Source organism: Eurosta solidaginis, chromosome 4 (genome assembly GCF_040869045.1).
Source record: "Eurosta solidaginis isolate ZX-2024a chromosome 4, ASM4086904v1, whole genome shotgun sequence".
NCBI lineage: Eukaryota > Metazoa > Arthropoda > Insecta > Diptera > Tephritidae > Eurosta > Eurosta solidaginis.
In genome coordinates this window covers 136,561,417-136,567,416 of record NC_090322.1, presented here as the reverse complement: position 1 = coordinate 136,567,416, position 6,000 = coordinate 136,561,417, and positions in this window count along the sequence as shown.

Below are 6,000 nucleotides of genomic sequence, written 5' to 3'. Positions count from 1 at the left end.
GCTGATGGTTCGATGACGCCGCTGTCACTCATTTCTTGTATGATTTGACTCACAACTTCCCGCTTCGCCAGTGGAACACTACGTGGAGCTTGACGGATCGGCCTCGCATCTCCAGTGTCAATTTGATGTTTCACAACATTGGTGCGGCCTGGTTAAATATGTTCGCGTATTTTATGAGCAGTTGTTTTGCCTTACTCTGATAGGCTTCCTCTAGCCCATGCGTCCATGCCGTGATATCATTTGAAAGATCAGTATTACTAGATGAAACGTGTTCCTGGAACTGTTCACAGTTAATAACTACTTCGGCCTCTTGGCATCTTCCCAAAATAGCTCCTTTGGTCAAATTGAAAGGTGACTTGAACTTATTGAGTACTCTTACCGGAATACGTCCATCTTGTTTTGTCGTAGCCAGGGTTTTTCCTACAAGTATGTTCAGTGCTGATTTATTTGCTGCTTCGACAACCCACAATTTGTTTGTCCCACAATCTCCATCAACCTTTGCCCAGATGACTGCTTCTGATTTTGGTGGTATTTGCTTACTCTCTTCCACCAGCACTCGTTTACTGCTGTAGCCTCTCTCGTAGCCGAAATTAAGTGGCACATCCATGTTCTTATATCGCATCGTCTTGCTTTGCATATCGATCTTGATGCCTTGGTTGATTAAAAAGTCCACTCAAATTATGATTTCATCAACAATACCTGCCACTATAAAATTGTGAAGTACCGTGACGTTCCCAATTGCTACTTCATATTCTACTTCTCCAGTTACCTGGGTGTCCTCTCCCGTGGCTGTTCGTAATCCTGCTCCAAGCAATGGTCTTATCTTCTTGTTGACTAAATCTGATCGACGGTATCTACAGTCAGTAAACGTTCCTTTCCATCCACATGTCCTCCGACAGTAAGATTGCTTGACCTTCTTCCAATTTGCGAGATAGATATTATTGGGCATTCAATTGAGGGAGCAAGCTGTCGCCCCTTGCGGCTGACTCGCTTTAGTTTAACGATTGAGTGGATTTGGAGATTTGCTCGTCTCCTTCAGCTCTGCGTTTACGGCCACCCACATTGTTGGAACTATTGGAATTGCTACTGCAATGACGTGCAATGTGACCTGGGTTACCGCACTTGAAACATTTCATAACTCCGGCATTTTTTTGTTGTGATCCCTTCAGAGCTTCCAAAATTGTATCTACCCACTCTGGCCTTTCTACTTCCACACGATGAGCTTTGTATGCTGGTTTACTCAATAATGACGCCGTTTCCTGAGTCAATGCATGGGATACCGTTTCAGAAAATGTTTGCTTTGGGTTCGCGTATGTGGCTCGCTTCGTTTCGACGTCCCGTATGCCATTTATAAAGCTATGAATCTTCACTCTTTCCGTGTATTCCACGGGTGCATCCGCATTTGCAAGATGAGCCAATCTTTCAATGTCCGAAGCAAACTCCTGCAAAGTCTCGTTAGCTTTTTGGTAGCGGTTTTGCAATTCTATTTGAAATATCTGTTTCCTGTGTTCGCTTCCGTATCGCCGTTCTACAGCAGCCATCAATGCGTCATAACTGTTCCGTTCGTACTCTGGAATAGTCTGTAAGATTTCGGCAGGTGGTCCTTTCAATGCTACGAAGAGTGCGGCAACTTTATCTTCCACATTCCAGTTGTTCACTGCTGCGGTCTTCTCAAACTGTAGCTTAAAGACCTGGAAAGGAACAGAACCGTCAAAGGATGGTGTTTTCACCTTTGGATTACTCGCTGAAACTGCTGGACGATTTAATTGTAACTGCTCCATACGACCCTTCAAATCATCGACTTCTGCCTGAAATTGAGCGATTTTTGCATCCTGCGCTTCCAGCTTTGATGTTACCCTTGCTTCCTGTGCTTCTAACTGTGAAGACATTTCTGCCACCTGCAATGATAAGCGCTCCTCTTGTTCTTCCATCCTTGATGTAATGCGTGTCTCCTGCGATTCCAGTTGGGATGCCATATATGTCTTCTGTTCTTCCAATTGCGTTTCCATCTTGGATATAATCTGTGTCGACATTTCTGACATTCGCGTTTCTTGTGCTTCAATCTTCGATGTTATTCGTGTCTCTTGGGATTCCATCTGTGATGACATTGTCCATGTTTGAGCAGATATTGACGCCAAAATTATGTTCAAGTCTGTGTTTGTAACTGTCTGCGATGTTTCGTTTTTCTCTTCAATTTTTGTTGTCTCATCGCCATCAAGATGAAAGACATACTCTTCCACGTCAATTCCTTCTAATTCCATTGCCTCTCGTAGTCGTGCCTGAAGTTCGAGTTTAATGCCGGTTGTATTCAATCCACGGTTCTCCAACTCCTTCTTCAATTGCGGGATCTTCAATTCACTTAACTTTGCAATGTCCTTGTTGTCCTCTAGAATTTATTGAACAATTCCTCTTCTGACACCAATTGTAACGAATTTACTTGCAAATCCTCTTATTTGCAATCCTCCGCTAAGTTCGAATCACTAAACTGTTGAATAAATAACTTCAATATTGAACAATGGAAAAATGGCCTTTATTAAAGTACTTCACAATAACACTTATAATTTGCTACTCGCTGGCTTAATAACCAAACTGATTGATAACTCAAATGAAACTCTACTATTGGCCGCCAGATCGCGTGCTTAATCAAACTGATTGATAGCTCAACTCAAACTGAATTACAGCGCCTCTACATCTGTCGCCTTTTATACTCTTTGGTTTCCTCGTTCGCATTTTTCTAGAATCTACTGACATTGTCCATGAGCTCTCAAACTTCTCAGCTATAACTAAAATTGCACAATTTTATACATCTTTTAGGCGCTTCCAGAATCTACTAGTCCAGTAGCTCTCAAGATATATGCATGTGTTAGTGCTTTGACTCTCCGCTGCTCGTATACGTACATGGTACATATATGTAGACGCAATTATTTATTCGTTTATGTAGATACATAATGATTGAATTATTGATGTGAATGTTTGTAGTTTACAGTCTCTCGCGCACACATAGGCGTATAAGTAAATGCATCTGTGTGTGACATCTCTCGGCTGCCTTATATATGTGTATACATGATTTGATTATTGACGTAAATATTGCTTAGCATGACTTAGCATCGCTTTAGTGATGGTATAGCTTAGTGATGCTAATATCCGTGACAATATATTAGTTAAAAGTTCATGTTAGGCTAATTTCTCATAATTTAGGCCTGATATCTCTACTAAAATTCAAAAACTCTATAGATATTAATACAGATTCTGAAGTGTACGTAAAATACCTTTAAAGTAAGCCCAATATGAGATTTTTCCTATAATTCTATCAGAATCTATATCAGAATCGAAATCGGACTTAGAGCTATGGTGTGTTCAGCAATTTTTCTTAGAATCATCTGTAGATTACGTTTTTGCTATACTCCTTATGGGAGTATCCATACAATTTGACCCGCTCTAATGTATATATATGTACATATGTTTATATGTTATAGAGCATATCCCGGTGGTGGTTGTTGTTTGGTACGTGACACAACATTTGGCTATATCAATAAAATTAGGTAATAATAATTCGCTGAAAATATCTACGTGCTGTCGCCATTCATTTCTTTTTTGAGTCAGTTGCGATATTTGACTCCCCTTTTGATTTGTTCGCACAGAGCGACATGGTCGTGATCTTCTTTTGTAATCCCCTGGAGATTATCTCCCTTAACTCTGGTCCTTCGCAAAAGTGTTTTGTCTCCTTTGTTTTATTAGCAATAGCAGGAGATAACGAAAAGTGTGTAATAACAGACTGAACAAATTTTAGAAAATGAAGTGTAATAAAATGCACTGCATCATAAAATGTGTTTGCGTTGCAACGCAACAAAAAAACATTACAAATATTTTAACGAAATAACATGAACACCTAAGTTCTTAGGGCCATAAAATATGGAAACAAAATTTTTCTATGTCAAAACTCTACACCATGATGCAATGTTAGCAAACAGGTGAAGTCATCAGTACCAAGAAATGGAGTCGTATTTAATAAAACTCGCCTTCATAAATTAAGGTGTTGTTTCTTGACTTTTCTGCACTATTGGTTTTTTTCCAGTGTCATAAAATATACTATATTCTACCCTTTCTGAAATATGAAATACCGTGCAGGATATTAAAAGTTTGCGGTCTATATTTCCTTTTGTTACGATCTTATTTCATTTTTATAGAAGAACTAAGGCCCACTGGCATTATTTCAATTATTTGGGGTAAATCTGCAGCATTACTTCATTGCATTAGAAGTACAGATATCTCTAGAGGAAATAAGAACGTCTTTGTCCTCGGATCTTTAGAGTTAGGAAAACAGACCGTTGACTTAAATGAGATTACTGCCGATTTGAAGCAATCACGAAGTATTTGAGGTATCTGGGAGGCTAATAGTACGAAATTTAGGGATTGACCACATACTGCTAAGAGACCCAATATTTATGTAAACCAAATATCAAAAGTAGGCTCAGAATAAAGTGAATAAAAATAATAAAGCAAAAGAGAGTTTTTTGCTTATAAAATCGTTATATTGTTACTGGCCCGTCCTAATGATTAAACCCGATAGGTGTTGTTCCACTTTTTCTATCTATCAACCTGCTTTTCACCCTATCTCACACTCTTCTTCCTCTTTTATATCCTCTCCCCTTTGCATTTTTATACTAACGTGCTTTGCACACAGTGTATATTAACTTTGATTGGATAACGGTTGGTTGTACAGGTATAAGGGAATCGAGATAGATATAGACTTCCATATATCAAAATGTACAGTTTCGAAAAAATTTGAGTGAGCCATGTCCGTCCGTCCGTCTGTCCGTTAACACGACGACTTGACTAAATATTGAGATATCTTCACCAAATTTGGTACACGAGCTTATTTGGACCCAGAATAAATTGTTATTGAAAATGAGCAAAATCGGATGATAATCACGCCCACTTTTTATATATTGTAACGAATTTAGTGAAACTTCCGCTTATTCCAAAACTTCTGCTAACGTTCGAATCGCTTAACTGTTGAATAAATAACTCGAATATTCAATAATGCAAAAATGGTCTTAACTTCACAACCAATATCGTGTTTAAATCAAACTGATTACAGATTACTCAGCTTTCGCTGCTTTTATACTCTGAGCCAAAATGTCTAGACGTTTCTCCTGCTAGAATTTTCTACTTGTTTACCACCTATAAACTACAGATGCACGTATATAGTCTCTCGCATAGAAATATGCGCGTATATATGTGAGTAATAATTCCACCGATGATTGCATACTTTTGTAACTATCTCTCCGCTGCTTGTATGTACATATGTATGAGTATACATAATGATTGATTTGTTTATGTACATACAAGTGACTGCGTAGTATCGGCTAAGAGATGATAGTATCCCTTAGTGTTGCTAATATTCGTCACAATATATAACATTTTGGGCACTGATGGATTGCCTGCGGAGCTATTCAAGTTCGGCGGCGAGGAGTTGGTAAGGCGCATGCAGCAGCTTCTTAGCAAAATATGGGCGGACGAAAGCATGCCCGACGGTTGGAATCTAAGTGTTCTTTGCCCAGTCCACAAGAAGGGGGATACTGCAAAATGCACCAACTATCGTGGAATAAGCCTTCTTAATATCGCATATAAGGTCCTTTCAAGTGTATTGTGCGAAAGATTGAAGCCCACCGTAAACCGGCTGATTGGACCTTATCAGTGCGGCTTCAGACCTGGTAAATCCACCATCGACCAGATTTTCACAATGTGCCAAATCTTGGAAAAAACCCGTGAAAAGAGAATCGACACACATCACCTCTTCGTCGACTTTAAAGCCGCCTTCGACAGCACGAAAAGGAGCTGACTATATGCCGCTATGTCTGAATTTGGTTTCCCCGCAAAACTTATACGGCTGTGCAAAATGACGTTGAGCAACACCATCAGCTCAGTCAGAATTGGGAAGGATCTCTCCGAGCCGTTCGAAACTAAACGAGGTTTCAGACAGGGTGACCCCCTATC